Here is a 24,336-nt window from a genome sequence, read left to right as displayed (position 1 = left end):
CCGCTGAAGGGCAGCAGGGAGACACTGCAGCCCTCAAGGAGGACAGGGAGGCCACACACACCTGTGGCTTTGCCCACCACTAGGCAATGGCAAAGGCCCTGAGACTCAGCCAGGTGAGTGATCCGAGCCCCCCAGCTGGCAGGGGGCGCAGCGCCGCCATCAGACAACCTGGACACAGTCCGGTCACTCTGAAACTAGCGTCCTCACCCATGCACCTACACAACCCAGGGGCAAGACTGTGATACCACGTATGTACCGTACCTGTAATATGTACTTGTTCCACGACTGCAAAACCCAAACGGTGATGTAATTAATCATATGTTTTTTTTCTGTTCTTTCCGTCTGTACATGTATGCACATGCAGGTGTTGAGCCACATACATGATCTATGTATGGGGGGGGGGAAATGGATGTATGTATCCATGGACACACATGGATCACATCCAGAACCCACTCAACCCCCAAAGCAACCTCAAACAGTCCACTGCTGACCATTTCCCAATATTGTGGCAATAAGGACCTGGGGGTCTACAGGCCAAAGCAAGGGCTTTGGGTACTCAAGTCTAGGGCCAGAGCACACAGTGCAAAGGCCAGTGGCACAAGACTTAGGGGAGAGTGATGTTTTGTATGTATAACATAGGTTTATACCCTGTACACTCAATGTACAGTCACATAAGACTACTGGATGTATCTTCACACTGTATACACTATCCTTGTACCACCAGAGAGTGCAACTGGGGGAGACCAGTTCTGGGGGAGGTGGGACCAGTACAAACCGGACAGTCTGCACCTGGGCAGGACCGGAACCAATGTCCTAGGGGGAGTGTTTGCTAGTGCTGTTGGGGAGGAGTTAAACTAATATGGCAGGGGGATGGGAACCAATGCAGGGAGACAGAGGGAAACAAAATGGAGACAAAAGCAAAAGACAGAAAGGAGATGAGTAAAAGTGGAGGGCAGAGAAACCCAAGACAAAAAACAAAAAGGGCCACTCTACAGCAAAATTCTAAAGGGTCAAAGTGTAATAAAAAAGGCAAGCATGAAAGCTCGGTGCCTCAATGCGAGGAGTATTTGGAACCCAGGAGAGGGCTCTGAGCTAGTTAGAGTGGGTGAGAGCGCAGATGAACAAGACCCCAAGAAAGAATGCAAAAGGCAGGAGGCAACAGAGCAGAGTAGCACTGGGGTAAGTGTAAACCACAAGGTGATAGGAAGGGACAATATGTATGAATATAAAGGGGCTGCAGGAGGGGTCAAAACTAAAAATCATGGTTTAAAAACTTGTATTAAAACACTCTACCTAAACGCACGCAGCATTCAAAATAAAGTAAATGAGTTGACGGCACAAATCATTACAAATGGGTATGATTTGGTGGCCATTACAGAAACGTGGTTGCAGGGTAGCCAAGACTGGGAATTAAACATACAGGGGTATCTGACAATTTGGAAAGATAGACAAGAGGGGAAAGGAGGTGGGGTAGCTCTGTTAATAAAGGATGATATCAGGGCAGTTGTGAGAGACGATATTGGCTCGAATGAACAAAATGTTGAATCATTGTGGGGGGAGATTAGAGATAGCAAGGGGAAAAAGTCACTGGTGGGCGTAGTTTATAGGCCCCCAAATAATAACTTCACGGTGGGGCGGGCAATAATCAAGGGAATAATGGAGGCATGTGAAAAAGGAACAGCAGTAATCATGGGGGATTTTAACCTACATATCGATTGGTCAAATCAAATCGCACGGGGTAGCCTTGAGGAGGAATTCATAGAATGCATACGGGATTGTTTCTTAGAACAGTATGTTACAGAACCTACAAGGGAGCAAGCTATCTTAAATCTGGTCCTGTGTAATGAGACAGGAATAATAAACGATCTCCTACCAAAAGATCCTCTTGGAATGAGTGATCACAGTATGGTTGAATTTGTAATACAGATTGAGGGTGAGGAAGTAGTGTCTCAAACGAGCGTACTATGCTTAAACAAAGGGAACTACAGTGGGATGAGGGCAGAGTTGGCTAAAGTAGACTGGAAACACAGACTAAACGGTGGCACAATTGAGGAACAGTGGAGGACTTTTAAGGAGCTCTTTCATAGTGCTCAACAAAAATATATTCCAGTAAAAAAGAAGGGTGGTAAGAGAAGGGATAACCAGCCGTGGATAACCAAGGAAATAAAGGAGAGTAACAAATTAAAAACCAATGCGTATAAGGTGGCCAAGGTTCGTGGGAAACTAGAAGATTGGGAAAATTTTAAACGACAGCAAAGAATGACTAAGAAAGCAATAAAGAAAGGAAAGATAGATTACGAAAAACATAAAAACAGATAGTGAAAGCTTTACAGATATATAAAATGGAAAAGAGTGACTAAAGTAAATGTTGGTCCCTTAGAAGATGAGAAGGGGGATTTAATAATGAGAAATGTGGAAATGGCTGAGACCTTAAACAATTATTTTGCTTCGGTCTTCACAGTGGAAGACACAAAAACCATACCAAAAATTGCTGGTCACGGGAATGTGGGAAGGGAGGACCTTGAGACAATCACAATCACTCGGGGGGGTAGTGCTGGACAGGCTAATGGGACTCAAGGTAGACAAGTCCCCTGGTCCTGATGAAATGCATCCCAGGGTATTAAAAGAGATGGCGGAAGTTATAGCAGATGCATTCGTTTTAATCTACCAAAATTCTCTGGACTCTGGGGAGGTACCAGCGGATTGGAAAGCAGCTAATGTAACGCCTCTGTTTAAAAAAGGGGGCAGACAAAAGGCAGATAACTATAGGCCGGTTAGTTTAACATCTGTAGTCGGGAAAATGCTTGAAGCTATCATTAAGGAAGAAATAGCGGGACATCTAGATAGGAATAGTGCAATCAAGCAGACGCAACATGGATTCATGAAGGGGAAATCATGTTTAACTAATTTACTGGAATTCTTTGAGGACATCACGAACATGGTGGATAGAGGTGTACCGATGGATGTGGTGTATTTAGATTTCCAAAAGGCATTCGATAAGGTGCCACACAAAAGGTTACTGCAGAAGATAAAGGTACGCGGAGTCAGAGGAAATGTATTAGCATGGATCGAGAATTGGCTGGCTAACAGAAAGTAGAGAGTCGGGATAAATGGGTCCTTTTCGGGTTGGAAATCGGTGGTTAGTGGTGTGCCACAGGGATCAGTGCTGGGACCACAACTGTTTACAATATACATAGATGACCTGGAAGAGGGGACAGAGTGTAGTGTAATAAAATTTGCAGATGACACAAAGATTAGTGGGAAAGCGGGTTGTGTAGAGGACACAGAGAGGCTGCAAAGCGAATTTAGATAGGTTACGCGAATGGGCTAAGGTTTGGCAGATGGAATACAATGTCAGAAAATGTGAGGTCATCCACCTCGGGAAAAAAAACAGTAAAAGGGATTATTATTTGAATGGGGAGAAATTACAACATGCTGCGGTGCAGAGGGACCTGGGGGTTCTTGTGCATGAATCCCAAAACGTTAGTTTGCAGGTGCAGCAGGTAATCAGGAAAGCGAATGGAATGTTGGCCTTCATTGCGAGAGGGATGGAGTACAAAAGCAGGGAGGTTCTGCTGCAACTGTATAGGGTATTGGTGAGGCCGCACCTGGAGTACTGTGTGCAGTTTTGGTCACCTTACTTATGGAAGGATGTACTAGCTTTGGAGGGGGTACAGAGATGATTCCGGAGATGAGGGGGTTACCTTATGATGATAGATTGAGTAGACTGGGTCTTTACTCGTTGGAGTTCAGAAGGACGAGGGGTAATCTCATAGAAATATTTAAAATAATGAAAGGGATAGACAAGATAGAGGCAGAGAGGTTGTTTCCACTGGTCGGGGAGACTAGAACTAGGGGGCACAGCCTCAAAATACGGGGGAGCCAATTTAAATCAGAGTTGAGAAGGAATTTCTTCTCCCAGAGGGTTGTGAATCTGTGGAATTCTCTGCCCAAGGAAGCAGTTGAGGCTAGCTCATTGAATGTATTCAAATCACAGATAGATAGATTTTTAACCAATAAGGGAATTAAGGGTTATGGGGAGCGGGCGGGTAAGTGGAGCTGAGTCCATGGCCAGATCAGCCATGATCTTGTTGAATGGCGGAGCAGGCTCGAGGGGCTAGATAGCCTACTCCTGTTCCTAATTCTTATGTTCTTATGTTCTTGTGACCTAGGGGTCACCTGTACACTCCAGGTAACCAGGTGTAAAAGGGAGCTCACCATGCTGTATCCTCACTCAGGAGCTGTAGCAAATGGATTAAGGTCACCACCGTTCAAGTATAATAACGTGCCTCATGGAGTCATTATTAGAGTGCTTAGACACAATAATAGATGTCCATGGCAGTCGCCTGAACTATTCAAATTCCTAATTAAAATTAATTGTAGGACCCCTTTCTGATATTAGGCTGTCCCAGTGCCCGACTTGCCATGTGATAAATTTGCCCAGCAACTCATGGTGCTAACGGGCAGGAAGGACCTACACTATTTAAAGGGCTCTTCCATTACATACAGGTTAGTTTGTCATTTGATGCTGCTGGCTAACTTATGTTTTTTTTTAAAACCTGTTTTCTCACAACCCAAGCCTCAAATATGGGCAGCACTGCCTGTGGCTGTCACGTGGCCCTTAACCTTTGTGCAACAGGCTCCTTCCAGGCTGCAGCAGGTGACATCAGGGACATCGCACATTTTGCAGTCCATCGCTATATCAGCGAGGTCAACAAGGTTCGCTACACCAGGAAGAACATCTACATCTGCTTCCCCGTGGACAGAGCGAAGCAGAATGAAAGAGTACTGGGCTTTACTCACACAACAGGATCCGCCAGGGTGCCATTAACTGCACCCACATTGTCTTGCGTGCTCCCCATCACCAGCCTAGCATCTTTATCAATCAAAAGGGATTTCACTCCCTCAACGTCCAGCTGGTTTGCAACCACAGGCAGTATATCATGCAGGTCTGTACCTGGTTTCCTGGCAGGTATCAGGATTCAGCCACTTTGCGCCAGTCCTTGGTGCCACCTTTATTCCAACAGGTTGTCAGGTCACAGGCTGGCTACTGGCAACTTGGACTATCCCTTTCAGACTTTGCTCATGACTCCTGTCAGGAACCTGGGCACAGCTGCAGAACTGGTAGTCACGAGAGCCATGCCACCACCAGGAATACAATTGAACAGAGAATTGGTGTGCTCAAACAACACTTTCGCTGCCTGGACCGTTCTGCAGGTGCTTTGCAGTGTAGCTCTGTGCGGGTTTCCATAGTTGTGGTCATCTGCTGCATGCTACATAACTTTGCCATCATGAGGGACCAGCCCTTACCAGCAGCAAAAAGTGCAGCAAGAGGAGGAGAAGGAACATGAAGAGGAGGAAGAGCAGGCGTGACATTGACCATCAGTGCCCCTAGCTGCCAGAGCTCTGTCTGAGAGCAGCTCATCAAAGTGCACGTCACTTGAACCATCCCTATCATCCCCAACCTAACAGGATCTTCTTCATACTCTCAATCGTCGGCATCAAACAATCTGAGGGCCTAACCTGCAGGTTTAGCAGCTACCTCTCTGTTCACAAGTGTTTCCTTGTTGTCTGCAGCCAGAGGTGCTCCTCCCTTTTAAGATCTATTGGTGTGCTTTAAGTGGCATCAAAGAAGCCCAATCTACAGTGCCCCAAACAGGTGTGCAGCCAATAAATAGCGTTAGCTACACGCCTGAATCATTTTAGTGAGGTCCCAGCACAAATTTCACGTGCTGCGTGGGACCATATGAACAGGATCCCCTTCATACTGTCAATCGTCTGGACATCAAAGAATCTGGGGGCCTAACTTGCAGGTTTAGCAGCTACTTTTCTGTTCAAGTATGTTGAAACAGTTTGGGTGGTGATAAGGAATAATAAAGGCAAAAGGTCACTGGTGGGCAGTGTCTATAGGCCCCCTAACAGTAGCAACTCTGTTGATCGGAGCATAAACCAAGAAAGAGTGGGGGCTTGTAAAAAGGGAACAGTAATAATCATGGGTGATTTTAACCTCCATATTGATTGGACAGGGTAGCCTTGAGGAAGAGTTCATAGAGTGCATAAGGGACGGGTTCCTTCAGCAGTATGTAACGGAACCAACATGGGGCAGGCTATCTTAGATCTGGTCCTGTGTAATGAGACAAGATTCATAAACAATCTCCTAGTAAAGGATCCCCTTGCTATGAGTGACCATAGCATGGTTGATTTTCAAATTCATATGGAGGGCGAGAAAGTTAGATCTCAAACCAGCGTACTAAACTTAAATAAAGGAGAATACAAAGGTATGAGGGCAGAGTTGGCTAAAATAGATTAAAATGTAGGACAGTTGATGAATAGTGGCGTACATTTAAGGAGATATTTAATAATTCTCAAGAAAAATATATTTCAGTGAGGAAGAAAGGGTGTAAAAGAAAAGATAGCTATCCGTGGCTAAGAAATAAAGGATGGTACCCAATTAAAAGCAAGGGCATACAAAGTGACCAAAACTAGTGGGAGGACAGAAAATTGGGAAGCTTTTAAACGCCAGCAAAGAATGACTAAAAAAATGATTAAGAAAGGGAAGATAGACTATGAAAGTAAACTAGCACAAAATATAAAAACAGAGAGCAAGTGTCATGTATGTGGACCATGTATACTAAATGTATAGTCACATAAGGTGTGCCACCAGAGGACACTGCGGTGGGAGACCTGAGGGTCACCGGCATAGATGTGCAGGGCCCAGTATAAAATGCTGCCCACCATGCTTGTGCCTCACTCTGGAGTTACAATAAATGGGACTAAGGTCACAACAGCTCAAGTACAATACTAGACCTCGTGAAGTCATTCATAAGAGTATTAAAGACATAACAACTGGCGACGAGATTATGAACTTTCACGCAAAAATTACTAATGTTGGTGCATTAGAAAAGTTCTCAGAGGGTGAAGATTGAGAAGCCTTTACGGAGTGGCTTGACCAATATTTCATAGCAAATGATCTGGTAGGCGATGATCCGGCCACGCTGGCAGATAAGCGCAGAGCTATCCTGTTGACCAGTTGTGGGCCCGCGGTCTACGGCCTCGTCAGGGACTTGCTTGCACCAGAGAAAACAACGACCAAGTAATACGAGGAGCTGAAAGTGCTAATTTGAGATCAACTCAAACCGAAGGAGAGCATTTTCACGGCCAGCCATCGATTTTATACACACCGCCGCCCCGAGGGCCAGGAAATCACGAAGTACGCTGCCGACCTCAGGAGGCTGGCAGGACCGTGTGAATTCGGTACATCGCTCACCGATGCGTTGCGGGACGTCTTTGTTATTGGCATCGGTTATGAGGCCCTTCTTCACAGGCTACTGTCTGCCGAAACCACCGTCACTCTGCAGAAGGCCATCAGCATCAGCCAGGCATTCATGACCTCAAGCTGCAGCACCAAGCAGATGATGACCTGGCAAGTACTGTAAATAGAATGGCGCCTTTCACAAGCAGAACTGTTGAACGTGAATCTGTCCAGGGCAGAGTGTACAGGCCCCCGATCCCTTTAACTCAGAGTCCACCGAGGGGTGCAAACGTAAGTCGAGTAGCACCATGCTGGCGGAGGTAATCACAGGGCTCATCAGTGCCGGTTCAGAGACTATGTGTGCAAAGGCTGCAGCACAAAGGGCCACCTCCAGCAAATGTGCAAAAGAGCTGTGACTCACCACGTGGAAGAGGAGTCAGCAGATGGCTGTGAATCCAGCGCGGAGATGACTAGAGAGGCAGCTCAGTCCCAGGACGAAGTGTATGGAGTATATACCTGCACCACAGATTGTCCTCCAGTGATAATGGAAGTCGAGATAAATGGCGTTCCAGTCTTCATGGAAGTGGACACAGGGGCGAGTCAGTCAGTAATGAGCCAGGAAGCATTTGAGAGGCTATGGAACGATCAAGCTGAACGACCCAAGCTGGTCCCAGTTCAGGCAAAGCTGCACATCTACACCAAGGAACTGATATCAGTTGTTGGTAGTGCGGATGTAAGTGTATCCCATGATGGCGTGGTACACAATTTACCATTGTGGATTGTTTCAGGTGATGGACCAACGCTACTTGGAAGAAGATAGATGGGGAAGATTCATTGGAACTGGGAAGACTTCATCCCTCCAGCGATTGACGTGCCCCATGCTCAGAGGTAGAGTGAGCCCCCACCTTCGGTTGGACCAGGCACCGGAGAGCAGATCCGCGCAGCCCCCGAGGCAGACCGCTCATCACGACTGCGTGGCGATGATCCGGCCGAGATGACCCGAACGCACCTTCCCGGTTTCAGTGGCAGGACTCCTGGGGAGCAAGATTGGATCCGAGGGTGTCTTCCCAGCTTCAGTGGCAGAATCCCTGGGAAAGAAGATCGCGGCAGTCGACATCATGGACAGGGAAAAGATGGCGTCCAAACCACGAGGTGCAGCGCTAATGGAGCAACGAAACGTGGTTCCACGCAAGGAAGATGATTGGGGTAAAAGTAGTAAGGCCATTTTAAAAGGAGGCCAGCAACCCGCCATTTTTGAATGAACTGCTTGAAGTCCAGCTGTAACGAGCAAAATGTTGTTGAGCGATGTTGGGTACAAAGTGCAATCAGCCAACGTAGTGGGCGAACACCTAACGGTCGTATACAGGTCCAGCGAGCTACGCAATGCTGTAGCCTGCGTCCCCTGGACCAGAACGATGTATCATAAAGTGTCTGTTGTGTCTTGGATAAAGAGTCTGACTAGATACTGCAAGCTCAAAGTAAGTCCAAAGTAAAGGACCGTAGTCCTTTATTACAGATCTCAGAGGGCCTCTCCAGCCTGTGAGGCCTTCTTATATACAGGTGCTCCCAAGGGATTGTGGGATCCCTTGGGACTCCAGGGGATAAGCCCTCTAGTGGTTAGAAATGGTATTTACAGGTTTACATACATAACAACACTTCTCTCTCCCCCCACCTCCCCCCCCCCCACAACCCAAAGTCAATAGTATAACTATTTACAATGTGAGTCGATCTGGGCCTTTCTTTCCCTGGTAAATCGTCTCGGTGCAAATGCTGGTTTGGTGAGTTGTTTGTTGGGCCTTCACTGGGCTGCTGCGCAGCTGGCTTTGCTGGACTGCTGGGGGTGGTGAGCCTTGCTGGGATGCTGCGAGTGATGGGTTCTGCTTCATGGTCAACTGTTGGGTTGGTTGCCACTTGTGTGTGTTGGAGGGTCGAAAAAGGTAGAGTCTATTATGGGTTGTTCTGGATAGTCCGTAAACCTGAGTTTGGTTTGGTCCAAGTGTTTTCTACTGGTGAGTCCATTTGCAAGTTTGACCACAAACATCCTACTCCCCTCTTTGACCAAAACAATGCCAGCAATCCACTTGGGATCTTGTTCATAGTTCAACACAAATACAGGAGCATTTACTTGAATTTCGCGTGACACATTTGCACCATCATGATATATATTCTGTTGAAGCTGCCTGCTCTTTACCTGTTCGTGTAGATCAGGGTGGACTAACGAGAGCAGGGTGGACTAACGAGAGCCTTGTCTTAAGTGCCCTTTTCATGAGCAGTTCAGCGGGAGGGACCCCGGTGAGCAAGTGGGGTCTTGTGTGGTAACTAAGCAGGGCTTGGGATAAGCGAGTCTGCAGTGAGCCTTCAGTTACCCTTCTCATGTTCTGCTTGATTGTTTGAACTGCTTGTTCTGCCTGACCACTGGATGCTGGCTTAAACGGAGCAGACGTGACATGTTTGACCCCATTGCGGGTCATGAATTCCTTGAATTCAGCACTGGTAAAGCACGGCCCATTGTCACCGTCATGTATTCAACCAGCATTGTAACCCATGTATAATCTGACCTAAGTTGTACACTGAGAACACTGACCACGAGGTGGGAGACACTCCTAACCTGTACCTTCAGGTATAAAAGGGGAAGCTCCACCCACCTTCATCACTTGAGTGCTAAGGAATAAAGGACAGGTCACAGACTGACCTTCTCTCAAGCATGGGCCTTGTGTGCATTTATACTATATAGTAAGGACGTATCAATGGCGACAAGAAACTGGGATTTAAACCACGCGAGCATGGCCACTAGCAGAACAGACGAGAGGTACTGTGTTAAGGAATGGTTGGGACAGAAATTCAACATTGTTAAAGCAGCACACAGTTCTCCAGGCAGACAAGGGCAGTCGGGCATGCCCCAACATGTAGTCGAACCCAGAGGGGGAGTTCGACAGAGACAATGGCAAGCTGAACGGCGATTCACGCCATTGCAAGGGACAATGCGGCCAGTAATGGGGCCATCAACACCTGTTAATGGCGCACTCAAGGACAGTCACAGGGGCAGTCAGGGACGATCGACTGGCAAGGGACCTTTTGTTTCCAACAGCAGCTCATGTTGGAGGCGTGGAGGCACACACTCAGCCAGAGTTTGCAGAGATGAGCAAAATACCTGCAGAAATTGCAGAAATGAACGCTGGGGGAAATCGCTGGAAGCTGAAGTTCAGCGAGTTCATGTGGAGCATGTATACAGTTCATACACCAGGATGCCACCGATAATGATGAAAGTGCTCCTCAATGGCATCCCAGTATCAATGGAGCTAGACACGGGGGCCAGCCAGTCCCTGATGGGTATCAAACAGTTCAAAAAGTTGTGGGTGTCCAAGGCCAGGAGGCCAAAATTATCGCCGATTGACGCACAGCTACGGACTTACACAAAGCAGATCATTCCGGTGCTAGGCAGCGCCACGGTAGTCGTGACCCACAAAGATTCGGAGAACAGGTTGCCACTCTGGATTGTCCCAGGGGACGGTCCCGCACTACTGGGGAGGAGTTGGCTTGCTGTCATGAACTGGAAATGGGGCGATGTCAATGCAATTTCCTCTGTGGAGCGAGTATCATGCTCACAGATCCTGGACAAATTTGACTCATTATTTCAACCCGGCATCGGCACTTTCATGGGGGCCAAGATAGTGATTCACATAAACCCGGACGCCAGGCCAGTACACCACAAGGCCAGAGCGGTGCCGTACATGATACGGGAAAAGATAGAAGGCGAATTGGACCACCTGCTGAGGGAAGGCATCATCTCGCCAGTCGAATTCAGTGACTGGGCGAGCCCGATCGTGCCGGTGCTCAAGGTGGATGGGTCGGTCAGGATATGTGGTGATTACAAGACCACCATCAATCGGGTGTCACTCCAAGACCAGTATCCGCTACCGAGAGCGGAGGACCTCTTTGCGACGCTATCCGGTGGCAAACTTTTCTCAATATTGGACCTGACCTCAGCTTACATGACCCAGGAGCTGGCGAGTGAGTTGAAGAAGCTGATCACCATCACGACACACAAGGGGTTGTTTGAGTACAACAGATGTCCGTTCAGGATTCGCTCGGCCGCCGCGATCTTCCAACGAAATATGGAAAGCCTCCTCAAGTCGATTCCAGGGACGGTGGTTTTTCAGGACGACATCCTCATTACGGGTTACGATACTGAAGAACACCTCCACAACCTGGAGGAGGTGCTACGCAGACTGGACCGGGTAGGGCTGCGACTGAAAAAAGCGAAGTGCGTCTTCCTAGATCCAGAGGTAGAATTCCTGGGGATGAGGGTAGCAGCAGACGGGATCAGCCCTACTGCGTCCAAGACGGAAGCGATTCAGAGAGCACCCAGACCCCGTAACACGACGGAGCTGCGTTCATTCCTGGGGCTCCTGAACTATTTTGGTAACTTTCTTCCCAAATTGAGCACGCTGCTAGAGCCGCTACACGTGCTCCTACGCAAAGGTCGCGAATGGGTATGGGGGGACAGCCAGGAAAGGGCTTTTAATAGAGCACGCAATTTGTTATGTTCCAACACTCTGCTAACATTATACGACCCATGTAAGAAACTTGTGTTAATGTGCGATGCGTCGTCCTATGGTGTCGGGTGTGTGTTGCAGCATGTTAATGTCAAGGGTCAGTTACAGCCGGTAGCTTATGCCTCCAGGAGTCTGTCCCAGGCAGAAAGGGGTTACGGGATGGTAGAAAAGGAGGCGCTCGCATGTGTATATGCGGTAAAGAAAATGCACCAGTACCTGTTTGGCAGGAAATTTGAGCTGGAGACAGATCACAAACCCCTAACGTCCCTTTTGGCCGACAACAAGGCCATAAATGCAAACGCATCGGCTCGCATACAGAGGTGGGCGCTCACGTTAGCCGCCTACGACTATACAATTCGGCACAGACCGGGCACTGAAAACTATGCCAATGTACTCAGCAGGCTCCCACTAGCCATCACTGAGGGGGCTACCGAGCATGCTGCTGAGATGGTCATGGCTGTTGAAGCTTTCGGAAGCGAAGGCTCACCCGTGACAGCCCATCAGATTAAAGTCTGGACAAATAGAGACCCGCTATTGTCTCTAGTCAAGAAATGTGTCCTGAATGGGGACTGGGCAGCCACGTACAGGGCATGCCCTGAGGAATTTAAACCATTTCACAGGCGCAGGGATGAACTCTCGATTCAGGCCGATTGCCTACTGTGGGGAAACCGCGTAGTCATGCCCCAGATGGGCAGAGAGGTGTTCATCAGAGAACTCCACAATGAGCACCCGGGCATTGTCATGATGAAGGCAATTGCCAGGTCACACGTTTGGTGGCCAGGGATAGACGCAGATCTGGAACTTTGTGTTCGCAGGTGCAACACGTGTGCCCAGCTGGGCAATGCGCTCAGGGAAGCCCCCCTTAGCCCCTGGCCATAGCCCGCCAAGCCTTGGTCACGTATCCATGTGGACTACGCAGGTCCTTTCATGGGAAAAATTTTTTTGGTTGTAGTAGACGTCTACTCCAAATGGATCGAGTGTGACATTTTAAATTCAAGCACATCCTCTGCCACGGTAGAAAGTCTACGGGCAATGTTCGCCGCCCACGGTCTACCGGACATCTTGGTCAGTGACAATGGCCCGTGCTTCACAAGCACTGAATTCCAGGACTTCATGGCAGGCAATGGAATTAACCACGTCAGAACGGCACCGTTCAAGCCGGCCTCAAACGGCCAGGCAGAACGAGCAGTGCAGGTAATCAAACAGGGGATGCTCAGAATCCAAGGGGGTTCCCTACAAAGGCGCTTATCACGCCTCCTGTTGGCCTATAGATTCCGACCACACTCGCTCACAGGGGTTCCACCCGCAGAGCTGCTAATGAAAAGGACGCTCAAAACCCAGCTATCCCTTATACACCCCACCATGAAAGAAATTGTCAAGAGCAGGCGTCAGCCACAATATGACTACCATGACAGGAATGCGAGGGCGCGATGTATTGATGTAAATTACCCTGTTTTTGTCCTCAACTATGCTGCAGGGCCCAAATGGCTCGCAGGCACTGTGATTGCCAAAGAGGGAAATAGGATTCTGGTAGTTAAATTTACCAATGGACATAGAAACATAGAAAATAGGTGCAGGAGTAGGCCATTCGGCCCTTCTAGCCTGCACCGCCATTCAATGAGTTCATGGCTGAACATGCAACTTCAGTACCCCATTCCTGCTTTCTCACCATACCCCTTGATTCCCCTAGTAGTAAGGACTTCATCGAACTCCTTTTTGAATATATTTAGTGAATTGGCCTCAACAACTTTCTGCGGTAGAGAATTCCACAGGTTCACCACTCTCGGTGAAGAAATTCCTCCTCATCTCGGTCCTAAATGGCTTCCCCCTTATCCTTAGACTGTGTCCCCTGGTTCTGGACTTCCCCAACATTGGGAACATTCTTCCTGCATCTAACCTGTCTAACCCCGTCAGAATTTTAAACGTTTCTATGAGGTCCCCTCTCATTCTTGCGAACTCCAGTGAATACGAGCCCAGTTGATCCAGTCTTTCTTGATAGGTCAGTCCCGCCATCCCGGGAATCAGTCTGGTGAACCTTCACTGCACTCCCTCAATAGCAAGAATGTCCTTCCTCAGGTTAGGAGACCAAAACTGTACACAATACTCCAGGTGTGGCCTCACCAAGGCCCTGTACAATTGTAGCAACACCTCCCTGCCCCTGTACTCAAATCCCCTCGCTATGAAGGCCAACATGCCATTTGCTTTCTTAACCGCCTGCTGTACCTGCATGCCAACCTTCAATGACTGATGTACCATGACACCCAGGTCTCTTTGCACCTCCCCTTTTCCTAATCTGTCACCATTCAGATAATAGTCTGTCTCTCTGTTTTTACCACCAAAGTGGATAACCTCACATTTATCCACATTATACTTCATCTGCCATGCATTTGCCTACTCACCTAACCTATCCAAGTCGCTCTGCAGCCTCATAGCATCCTCCTCGCAGCTCACACTGCCACCCAACTTAGTGTCATCCGCAAATTTGGAGATACTACATTTAATCCCCTCGTCTAAATCATTAATGTACAGTGTAAACAGTTGGGGCCCCAGCACAGAACCTTGCGGTACCCCACTAGTCACCGCCTGCCATTCTGAAAAGTCCCCATTTACTCCTACTCTTTGCTTCCCGTCTGACAACCAGTTCTCAATCCATGTCAGCACACTACCCCCAATCCCATGTGCTTTAACTTTGCACATTAATCTCTTGTGTGGGACCTTGTCGAAAGCCTTCTGAAAGTCCAAATATACTACATCAGCTGGTTCTCCCTTGTCCACTCTACTGGAAACATCCTCAAAAAATTCCAGAAGATTTGTCAAGCATGATTTCCCTTTCACAAATCCATGCTGACTTGGACCTATCATATTACCTCTTTCCAAATGCACTGCTATGACATCCTTAATAATTGATTCCATCATTTTACCCACTACCGATGTCGGGCTGACCGGTCTATAATTCCCTGTTTTCTCTCTCCCTCCTTTTTTAAAAAGTAGGGTTACATTGGCTACCCTCCACTCCATAGGAACTGATCCAGAGTCAATGGAATGTTGGAAAATGACTGTCAATGCATCCACTATTTCCAAGGCCACCTCCTTAAGTACTCTGGGATGCAGTCCATCAGGACCTGGGGATTTATCGGCCTTCAATCCCATCAATTTGCCGCAAACACGTGGATCAAACAAAAAGGAGGTTCAGCAACCCCATAGAAGCAGAGGAAGAACACGATATAGAGTTCACTCCACCACAGGTGACCGCACACCGGAACCAAAGGGAGGAAAGCCCAGTCACTGTGGGCAGTCTGGACAGGCCTGAGGCACCGCAAACAGCAGACACTCAGGCCAGCGCCCAACAACCGGAGCCCCAACTCAGGCGCTCGACAAGAGAGCGTAAACCACCAGAGAGACTCAACCTGTGATCCCAATAAGACTTTGGGGGGGGGGGGAGGTGATGTCATGTATTCAACCAACATTGTAACCCATGTATAATCTGACCTAAGTTGTACACTGAGAACTGAGAACAATGACCACTAGGTAGGAAACACTCCTAACCTGGACCTTCAGGTATAAAAGGGGAAGCTCCACCCACCTTCATCACTAAGGAATAAAGGACAGGTCACAGACTGACCTTCTCTCAAGCATGGGCCTCGTGTGCATTTATACTGTATAGTAAGGACGTAATAGTCACTTACAAGAACATCAGGCAGGCCGTGCGTGGCAAACATGGCCTGTAGGCTTTCAATGGTGGCAGTGGACGTGCTTGCCGATATTATCACACATTCAATCCATTTGGTGTACGCATCTACATCCACTAAAAACATTTTTCCCAAGAATGGGCCTGCATAGTTGACATGAATCCTAGACCACTGGAGGGCCAAGACCATAAACTTAGTGGCGCCTCCCTGGGTGCATTGCTAAACTGGGAACATGTATTACATTTGTGCACACAGAACTCTTAAGTCTTCATTGTTACCGGGCCACCACACGTGGGATCTGGCTATCGCTTTGATCATTAAAATGCCTGGGTGGGTACTGTGGAGATCAGGAATGAAAGTGTCCCTGCCCTTTCTTGGCACAACTACCCAATTACCCCAAAGGAGGCAGTCTGCCTCTATGGACATTTCATCTTTGCGCCGCTGGTACGGCTTTATTTCTTCCTGCATCTCTAATGGGACACAAGACCAACTCCCGTGGGGCACACAGTAAGGGGTCCTGGCTCGTCCAGATTCTAATCTTTCGGGTGCTCTCGAAAGCTTCCATTACCATAATTAAATCTGCAGGCTGTGCCATATCCATCCCGGTGGTGGGCAATGGCAGCCTACTGAGAGCATCGGCACAGCTTTCTACGCCTGGCCTGTGGTGGATGGCATAGTTGTATACGGACAACATGAGCGCCCATCTCTGGATGCGGGCCTATGCATTCCTATTTATCCCCTTATTTTCAGAAAAGAGGGATATAAGCGGCTTATGATCGGTTTCCAATTCAAATTTGAGCCGGAACAGATATTGGTGCATTTTCTTTACCCCGTAAACACAGGCTAACGCTTCTTTTTCGATCATACTGTAGGCCCTCTCGGCCTTGGACAGACTTCTGGATGCATAAGCAACCGGTTGCAATTTCCCAAATTCATTAGCTTGTTGCAATACACAGCTGACCCCGTACAATGACGCATCACATACTAGGACCAAACATTTACATGGATCGTACAACACAAGCAATTTGTTTGAACATAACAGCTCCCTAGCTTTCTCAAAGGCATTTTCTTGGCTTTTACCCCATACCCATTCATCTCCCTTACGCAGTAAAGAGTGTAGGGTTCTAACAATGTGCCAAGACCCGGTAAGAAGTTACCAAAATAGTTCAGGAGTCCTAGAAACGACCGCAGCTCTGTCACATTGTGGTCTCGGAGCATTCTTGAGTGCCTGTGTCTTCGAATCGGTGTGCTTGATGCCATCCGCTGCGATTCTTCTCCCTAGGGATTCCACTTCAGGTGCCAGGAAAATGCACTTCAAGCGTTTTAGCCTGAGCCCTACACGATAAAGCCGACTAAGAACCTCCTCCAGGTTCTGCAGGTGCTCGACGGTGTCCCGACCTATAACCAAGGTGTGGTCCTGGAAGACCACGGTGCGCGGGACTGACTTTAGCAAGCTTTCCATGTTCCTCTGGACTATCGCCGCGGCCGATCGAATCCCAAACGGACATCTGTTGTAAACAAAAAGACCCTTGTGTGTGTTGATGCAGATGAGGCTCCTGCATCATGTAGGCCGAGGTCAAGTCCAGCTTCATGAACGTTTTCCCTCCCGCCAGCATCACAAATAGGTTGTCTGCCTTTGGTAGCGGGTATTGATCCTGCAGTGAGAAACAATTAATAGTTACTTTGTAATCACCACAGATTCTGATGGTGCCGTCTCCCTTGAGGACCGGAACAATCAGACTGGCCCACTCACTGAATTCAATCGGCGAAATGATGCCCTCTCGTTGCAGCCTGTCCAGCTCGATCCCCACCCTCTCTCTCATCACGTAAGGTACCGCTCTCGCCTTGTGATGGATGGGTCGCGCCCCCGGAATCAAATGGATCTGCACTTTTGCTCCGCACTTTTGCTCCTTGGAACTTCCCGATGCCTGGTTCGAACAGTGAGGAGAACTTGTTTAGGACCTGGGCACGAGGTGTCATCGACGGACGAAAGCATTCAGACATCGTCCCAGTTCCAGTGTATCTTTCCCAGCCAGCTCCTGCTGAACAGTGTGGGGCCATTGCCCAGTACCACCCAGAGTGGTAAATCGTGCACCGCTCCATCGTAGGAGAACATTACGGTAGCACTGCCAATTACAGGAATCAGTTCCTTTGTGTACATTCTAAGTTTGGTACGAATGGGAGTCAGGACTGGCCTTGAAGCCTTGTTGCACCACAACTTATCAAAAGTCTTTTTACTCATTATGGACTGGCTTGCGCCCGTGTCCAGCTCCATGGACACAGAGAGATCATTTAATTCAACCTTCAGCCTTATCGGGGGACACTTTGTGGTAAATATGTGCACCCCATATACATCTGCCTCCTCGGTCTGAGGCTCTGGTTCATCATGATCCACCGTGGATCTGTCCTCCTCTGCAACATGGTGGTTTGCAGAATTACCAGGATTTGCAACTAGCCTGCACATACGTTGGAGATGTCCCATTGTTCCACAACCCTTGCAAATGTATCCTTTAAAGCGGCATGAATGGAATTGATGATCACCCCCGTAGCGCCAACAAGGTATTAATTGCCTTGTATTCACCACCCTTGATGGCGGACTCTGAATCATCTGCGGACGTGCAGCTACAGGCTGTAAGTCCTGCCATGTACATTTCGATTCGAAAACGTTACTTTGTTCACAGTACTTGCAGCAGCGCTATGGCTATGGCTTTACTCAAGGTTGGGGTCTCTACAGTCAAAAGTTTGCGAAGTATTACTTCATGGCCAATGCCAAGTACAAAGAAGTCCCTGAGCACGTGCTCCAAGTGTCCTTCAAATTCGCAACGTCCTGCAAGGTGCCTTAACTCGGCAACGTAGCTCGCCTCTTCCTGGCCTTCAGACCTCTTGTACGTGTAGAACTGATACCTCGCCATCAGAACGCTTTCCTTCAGGTTTAGATGCTCCAGGACCAGTGTGCACAACTCATTGTACGACTTGTCTGTGGGCTTTGCTTGAGCGAGTAGGTTTTTCATGAGGCCATACGTTGATGCCCTGCAAACGGTGAGGAGGATCGCCCTTTGTTTGGCAGCATTCGCTTCTCCTGTCAGCTCGTTGGCCACGAAGTATTGATTAAGTCGCTCCACGAAGGTTTCCCAATCATCTCCCTCCGAAAATTTCTCCAGAATGCCCACAGTTCGCTGCATTATTGCATTGGGGTTCGTTATCTGTATCTCGTTGCCAGTTGTTAGGTCTTGGATAAAGAGTCAGACTAGATAGTGCAAGCTCAAAGTAAGATGTGACCATAGTCCATTATTACAGATCTCAGCGTGCCTCTCGAGCCTGTGAGGTCTCCTTATATACAGGTGCTCCCAAGGGATTGTGAGATTCCAGAGGATAAGCCCTCTGGTGGTTAGACATGGTAATTACAGGTTTACATACATAACAGTGTCCCCACAGCTGACAGAGTAGACAAGCCGCAGAGTAAACGATCCCCAGAGAACAGAGGCACCGGTAGCGATACCCTGCCTCAGATCGGTTTAACATTGCAGGCACCCGATGGCATGAACTGCCACAGACCAGAAACAGTAAACTGCGCCTCTGCTCGCAGTCAGCTACCATTGCGCACTACCCGGGTGGAAAAGGCGCAGCCCACAAACCCACTCGCCACCACGGCAATGCCCAAGAGCGAAGGGTCACCCGCAACAGCTCCTCCGAACGGGACCTGGACCAGCCAGGCTCCCAAACTAGAGAGTGCTCACAACGGTGCCCTCAAGGAAAGCGAGTCACCAGTCCCCTGCGAACTGCTAGACAAGATGAGGCAGCCCCACCATCGCTTAGACGAAACGCTCACTCGCTCAGACCGCTTCCCAGGGAGTAGCAGCGACACTGTGCAAACAAAAAGGACAGGGCGGTCACAAACACATCAGCTATCTTTGGGCCTGCCTGACACTAGGAGTAATGGCAAGAGTCCTGAGCTCCGGCAACTCGAGCAAAATGAGCTCACCTCGCCCACAGACCCACTAGCATGGGGCACTGCGCTGCCACCAGACGACCCGGATCTCATCCGGCCGTGCTGGAACTAGACTGTCCTTGTGTACCTGTACTGATATATCTGTACTGATCATGTAAATGTACCACACAAAAAGAAACGCAACTGTAATCCACCCAACAAATGTACCAAGATGTAAATGTAAAACCCATGTGATGAACTTGAATGCAACTTGCATGTAACGGGCCATTAGCATGATCTCTGTGTGGGGAGGAGAATGGAGTAGTCATGGACTCACAACCAGAAACCACTGGGACCTCCACTGGCAACAAATCTCACCATTAACCCACCCAAGCTAGAAGTAACCCTCCAATGGTCAACTAGGAAGAGCAAAGCCCAGGTCACCGTCAATGTACGAGTCAGTATGCATAGAAACATAGAAAATAGGTGGAGTTGGCCATTCGGCCCTTCGAGCCTGCACCACCATTCAATAAGATCATGGCTGATCATTCCCTTAGTACCCCTTTCCTGTTTTCTCTCCATACCACTTGATCTCTTTAGCTGTAAGGGCCATATCTAACTCCCTCTTGAATATATCCAATGAACTGGCATCAACAATTCTCTGCGGCAGGGAATTCCACAGGTTAACAACTCTCTGAGTGAAATTCATTAAAGACTTGCGGTGGGGGGGGTGATGTCATGTATGTAGACCATGTATACTAACTGTATAGTCACATAAGGTGTGCCACCAGAGGGCATTGTGGTGGGAGACCTGAGGGTCACCGGCATAGGTGTGCAGGGCCCAGTATAAAAGACTGCCCACCATACTTGTGCCTCACTCTGGAGTTACAATAAATGGGACTAAAGTCACAACAGCTCAAGTACAATACTAAACCTCGTGGAGTCATTCATAAGAGTATTAAAGACATAACAGCAAGAGTTTCTACAGGTATATAAAAAGGAAAAGGGTGGCTAAAGTAAATGTTGGTCTCTTAGAGGATGAGACCGGTGAATTAGTGATGGGAAACATGGAGATGGCAGAAACTCTGAACGAATATTTTGTATCAGTCTTTATGGTAGAGGACACTAAAAATATTCCAACAGTGGATAGTCAAGTGGCTATAGAGTGGGGGGGGGGGGGGAGAAACTTAACACAATCACAATCACTAAGGGGGCGGTACTCAGTAAGATAATGGGACTAAAGGCAGATAAATCCCCTGCACCTGATGGCTTGCATCCTAGGATCAAGAGAAGTAGCGGCAAGGATGTGGATGCATTGGTTGTAATTTACCAAAATTCCCTGGATTCTGGGGAGGTCCAAGCAGATTGGAAAACTTCAAATGTAACGCCACTATTTAAAAAAGGAGGCAGACAAAAAGCAGGAAACTATAGACCAGTTAGCCTAACATCTGTCATTGGGAAAATGTTGGAGTCCATTATTAAAGAAGCAGTAGCAGGACATTTGGAAAAGTATAATTCAGTCAGGCAGAGTCAGCATGGATTTATGAAGGGGAAGTCATGTTTGACAAATTTGCTGGAAGTCTTTGAGGATGTAACGGACATGTTGGATAAAGGGGAATTAGTGGATGTGGTATAATTGGACTTCCAGAAGGCATTTGACAAGATGCCACATAAAAGGTGACTACTGCACAAGATAAAAGCTCACGGGCTTGGGGGCAATATATTAGTTAGCCAATCCTCTATCCATGCTAACAGAATAGATAGGAAACTAACAGTTAGAAAATGGAAGACCAACAGGAAGAGCAGTGCAAGGAAGGTAGTGCAGGGGTCCCCTGCGGTCATCCCCCTGCAAAACAGATACACTGCTTTGGGTACTGTTGAGGGGGATGACTCATCAGGAGAGAGCAGCAGCAGCCAAGTCCATGGCACCATGGGTGGCTCTGCTGCACAGGAGGGCAGGAAAAAGAGTGGGAGAGTGGTAGTGATTATGGGATTCAATTGTAAGGGGAATAGATAGAAGTTTCTGCGGCCGCAACCGAGAATCCAGAATGGTATGTTGCCTCCCTGGTGCAAGGGTCAAGGATGTCTCGGAGTGGGTGCAGGACATTCTAAAAAGGGAGGGTGAACAGCCAGTTGTCGTGGTACATATAGGTACCAACGATATAGGTAAAAAAAATGGGATGAGGTCCTACGAGACGAATTTAGGGAGCTAGGAGTTAAATTAAAAAGTAGGACCTCAAAAGTAGCAATCTCAGGATTGCTACCAGTGCCACGTGCTAGTCAGAGTAGAAATCGCAGGATAGCTCAGATGAATACGTGGCTTGAGCAGTGGTGTAAGCAGGGAGGGATTCAAATTGCTGGGGCATTTACCAACAGTCTATCAATTCTGGATCAGTTCCTATGGACTGGAGGGTAGCTAATGTAACACCACTTTTTAAAAAGGAAGGGAGAGAGAAAACGGGTAATTATAGACCGGTTAGTCTGACATTAGTAGTGGGGAAAATGTTGGAATCAATCATTAAGGATGAAATAGCAGCGCATTTGGAAAGCAGTGATAGGATTGGTCCAAGTCTGCATGGATTTATGAAAGGGAAATTATGCTTGACAAATCTTCTGGAATTTTTTGAGGATGTAACTAGTAGAGTGGACAAAGGAGAACCAGTGGATGTGGTGTATTTGTACTTTCAAAAGGCTTTTGACAAGGTCCCACACAAGAGATTGGTGTGCAAAATCAAAGCACATGGTATTGGGGGTAATGTACTGACGTGGATAGAGAACTGGTTGGCGGACAGGAAGCAGAGAGTCGGGATAAACGGGGTCTTTTCAGAATGGCAGGCAGTGACTAGTGGAGTGCTGCAGGGCTTCATGCTGGGACCCCAGCTCTTTACAATATATATTAATGATTTAGATGATGGAATTGAGTGTAATATCTCCAAGTTTGCAGATGACACTAAACTGGGTGGCGGTGTGAGCTGTGAGGAGGATGCTAAGAGGCTGCAGGGTGACTTGGACAGGTTAGGTGAGTGGGCAAATACATGGCAGATGCAGTATAATGTGGATAAATGTGAGGTTATCCACTTTGGGGGCATTAATACGAAGGCAGAATATTATCTGAATGACGGCAGATTAGGAAAAGGGGAGGTGCAGTGAGACCTGGGTGTCATGGTTCATCAGTCCTTGAAAGTTGGCATGCAGATACAGCAGGCGGTGAAGGCGGCAAATGGTATGTTGGCCTTCATAGCAAGGGGATTTGAGTATAGGAGCAGGGAAGTCTTACTGCAGTTGTACAGGGCCTTGGTGACGCCCCACCTGGAATATTGTGTTCAGTTTTGGTCTCCTAATCTGAGGAAGGACGTTCTTGCTATTGAGGGAGTGCGGCAAAGGTTCACCAGACTGATTCCAGGGATGGCTGGACTGACATATGAGGAGACTGGATCAACTGGGCCTTTATACACTGGAGTTTTGAAGGATGAGAGGGAATCTCATAGAAACATATAAGATTATGACGGGACTGGACAGGTTAGATGCGGGAAGAATGTTCCCGATGTTGGGGAAGTCCAGAATCAGGGGACACAGTCTTAGGATAAGGGGCAGGCCATTTAGGACTGATACGAGGAGAAACTTCTTCACTGAGAGAGTTGTTAACCTGTGGAATTCCCTGCCTCAGAGAGTTGTTGATGCCAGTTCATTGGATATATTCAAGAGGGAGTTAGATCGGGTCCTTACGGCTAAAGGGATCAAGGGGTATGGAGAGAAAGCAGGAAAGGGGTACTGAAGGAATGATCAGCCATGATCATATTGAATGGTGGTGCAGGCTCGAAGGGCCGAATGATATACTCCTGCACCTATTTTCTATGTTTCTATGTAAGTACAGCGGGGTCTGGGGGTCCTGGTGCATGAAACACAAAAGGTTAGTATTCAGGTACAGCAAGTGATCAGGAAGGCCAATGGAATCTTTACCTTTATTGCAAAGGGGATGGAGTATAAAAGCAGGGAAGTCTTGCTGCAATTATACAGGATATTGGTGAGGCCACACCTGGAATACTGTGTACAGTTTTGGTTTCCATATTTAAGAAAGGATATACTTGCCTTAGAGGCAGTTCAGAGAAGGTTCACTAGGTTGATTCCGGAGATGAGGGGGTTGACTTATGAGGAAAGGTTGAGTAGTTTGGACCTCTTCTCATTGGAATTCAGAAGAATGAAAGGTGATCTTATCGAAACGTATAAGATTGAGGGGGCTTGACAAGGTGGATACAGCGAGGATGTTTCCACTGATAGGGGAGACTAGAACTAGGGGGTATAGGCCCATAATAAGGGGCCGCCCATTAAAAACTGAGATGAGGAGAAATTTCTTCTCTCAGAGGGTTGTAAATCTGTGGAATTCGCGGCTAGAGAGCTGTGGAAGCTGGGTCATTGAATAAATGTAAGACGGAGATAGACAGTTTCTTAACCGATAGGGAATAAGGGCTTATGGGGAGCGGGCAGGGAAGTGGACCCGAGTCCATGATCGGATCAGCCATGATCATATTAAATGGCGGAGCAAGCTCGAGGGGCCATATGGCCTACTCTTGCTCCTATTTCTTAGGTTCTTATGTTCTTAAGTGTTTCCCTGTTGTCTGCAGCCAGAGTGCCCCTCCCCTTTAAGATCTGCTGGCGTGCTTTAAATGGCATCGAAGAAGCCCAATCTACAGTGCCCCAAACAGATGTGCAGCCAATAAATAGCATTAGCTGCATGCCTGAATCATTTTAGTGAAGTCCCAGCACAAATTTCACGTGCTGCGCGGGACCATATGAACAAGTGCGTGCAGTGTGTGCCGCGCAACCGTTTGAGCAGAATCGAATTTCTAGGCCAAATTGTTGATTTTGTTATCATCAATTTTCTTCTACAAACAGTCCCCTTCCATATCTTGG

This window comes from Pristiophorus japonicus, chromosome 5, assembly GCF_044704955.1.
Source record: "Pristiophorus japonicus isolate sPriJap1 chromosome 5, sPriJap1.hap1, whole genome shotgun sequence".
Taxonomy (NCBI): Eukaryota; Metazoa; Chordata; class Chondrichthyes; family Pristiophoridae; genus Pristiophorus; species Pristiophorus japonicus.
This window is presented reverse-complemented; position numbering follows the sequence as displayed.